The sequence below is a fragment of the Bubalus kerabau genome, chromosome 3, assembly GCF_029407905.1.
Source record: "Bubalus kerabau isolate K-KA32 ecotype Philippines breed swamp buffalo chromosome 3, PCC_UOA_SB_1v2, whole genome shotgun sequence".
NCBI lineage: Eukaryota > Metazoa > Chordata > Mammalia > Artiodactyla > Bovidae > Bubalus > Bubalus kerabau.
The window spans coordinates 170,497,450-170,499,610 of record NC_073626.1 but is presented as its reverse complement, the minus strand read 5'-3'; the positions used below and the strand labels follow the sequence as shown (position 1 = coordinate 170,499,610).

Below are 2,161 nucleotides of genomic sequence, written 5' to 3'. Positions count from 1 at the left end.
CCCCTAGTATAAATAGTCATTGACAATACTAGTGATGAAACACTAAAGAAAGTTAAAGACTTCTATTTTAATATAAAGCATATATAAAATATTTTCCCACAGTGTGTCAAACCATCTATATCTGTGTGTATTCCTCTTGTGTGTATATTAACTACTGAAGCAAATAAATTGCAAAGGTTTATTGTGTATTATAATGGCCAGCACATTCTAAGATCGCAATAAATACTGATAAATAAATGGTTGGGATGAATAACTTTCAAGCATACTGCAAATATTTGACTTCACATTTCAACATACACTTACATATTTACTTCTGACCCTTTGAATGTAAATATTCAAGCATGTTAAAGGGATTTAATAAATATAATTCTGTAACATTAAATAAATTTAAGTTTTAACTTCTAGTTATACTATTTTAATATCAGCTTCTGATTTGAAATATAATAATTTAACCTAAGAGATGAATTTGTAGGTTAGGACAATAAATCGGTAGCTACAAAAGTCAATACATTTGAATTATTTAAATGATTATTAAACAACTCATATTTCTTTGCTAGATCAAACTTAACCTCATTTTATTTTCTTTCACACTTATTTTTCTAAGCCTTAATTCACTGTGATTTTAAACAGGATAAAAATCAATGCTGGGTGGAATGCTAGTTTTCTGAAACATGGAGTTTTGTGACTTACTGAATTTTCATAAATTGTCAGAACTCTTTCATGTTATGAAAATTTGCCTTTGTTTTTCATATATGTTGCATTTTGTCTACTTATATTAGGTGTCTGACTTTTAAAATAATAATCTGGAGAACTTATAAAGTTTTATTTTTAAGTGGTCAAATTTATATTATTTTGTGGCTTGTTGTGTTGGGACATGCTTAACCCAAGGCTTTTTAAAAATTCCCTCCAATGCATTTTTAAGAACTGTTTTTAGAAATAATTTTGATTTATTTGTAATGTATATTGGATTTATTTCAATAAAATATTTTAATAAAAATATGTCATCTGATTTCTTACAACGCATGCTATTGTAGATTTCTTTTGTATTTGAATTTTGATCACCAGAAATATTTTAGTAAGTCAAATGCAATAGGACTTTTTTCTTATTTTTCTTTTCAAATGGCTAATCAACATTAATAATTGATTAAATTCGTGTTTCACCAATTACTCAAAATGCCATCATTATATGTGAAATTTTCATATCACAGTCAGTCTCCATTCAGTTCCATTGACTTTTTTTCTCTTTCTTCTTTTCAAATATTTTAATTAATATAAAATTTTAATACACTTTATATCTAGTCAGACCAGATATATATTCTGCTCCTATTGCTTCTCATTTCTAGAGCAGTCTTGTATATGTCCGCATGATTCTTTTTCCAAAAAACTTTCAGCTTCAGTTTTGGGCTTTTTGTGATTTTTTTTTTTTTTTCTGAAATCCCATAGACCAAATTTCCACAGACACTTAACTGGATGGCTTTGAATTTATTCACTAACATAGGGAAAGCTCCATCTTTACAAAAGTGAATTTTTCATTCTGTGGTCAAATATGTTTTTGCAATAATGTTCATAATTTAATAAAAATGGATCAGACTGGAACAAAAATAGGCCTATCTTCATTCTTTCTTGACTATGTTTGGGATAGATTTAGGAACTAGAATCTGAAAGTCTACCTTAGACAACCTATTTTGTGAGAATTAGGTCATTCAAAGACTTCAAATAATACTTTTGACAATAAAGAGTGGACAAAATAATTCATAAAAATAGATTGCCAGTTTATATATTGATTCCCTGGTGGCTCAGAGGTTAAAGCGTCTGCCTGGAATGCAGGAGACCCAGGTTTGATCCCTGGGTCAGGAAGATCCCCTGGAGAAGGAAATGGCAACCCACTCCAGTACTCTTGCTTGGAGAATCCCATGGAGGGGAGGAGCCTGGTGGGCTACAGTCCATGGGTTCGCGAAGAGTCGGACATGACTGAGCGACTTCACTTTCACTTTATATATTGAAGAAGTATTTCAAACATAAATTGTACCACAGAAATAATTGCTTCTCTTCGAGTACAAAGTAATTACTGACTCCTATCCCTAAGGTACAAGGAGTTTTTTCCTCCACAGTTGATGGAGATTTCACTGAACCAGCCACATTTTTTCACTGGATTTCTATT

The 2,161-nt window shown here is 30.6% G+C and overlaps 1 non-coding gene across 1 annotated transcript; it reads left to right on the top strand.

The window, feature by feature from the left end:
* Positions 1-1,785: 1,785 nt before the first annotated feature.
* TRNAS-GGA (transfer RNA serine (anticodon GGA)) lies at positions 1,786-1,858 on the top strand. Its single transcript has one exon. It is a non-coding gene; the product is annotated as a tRNA-Ser (tRNA).
* The last annotated feature ends 303 nt before the right edge of the window (positions 1,859-2,161 follow it).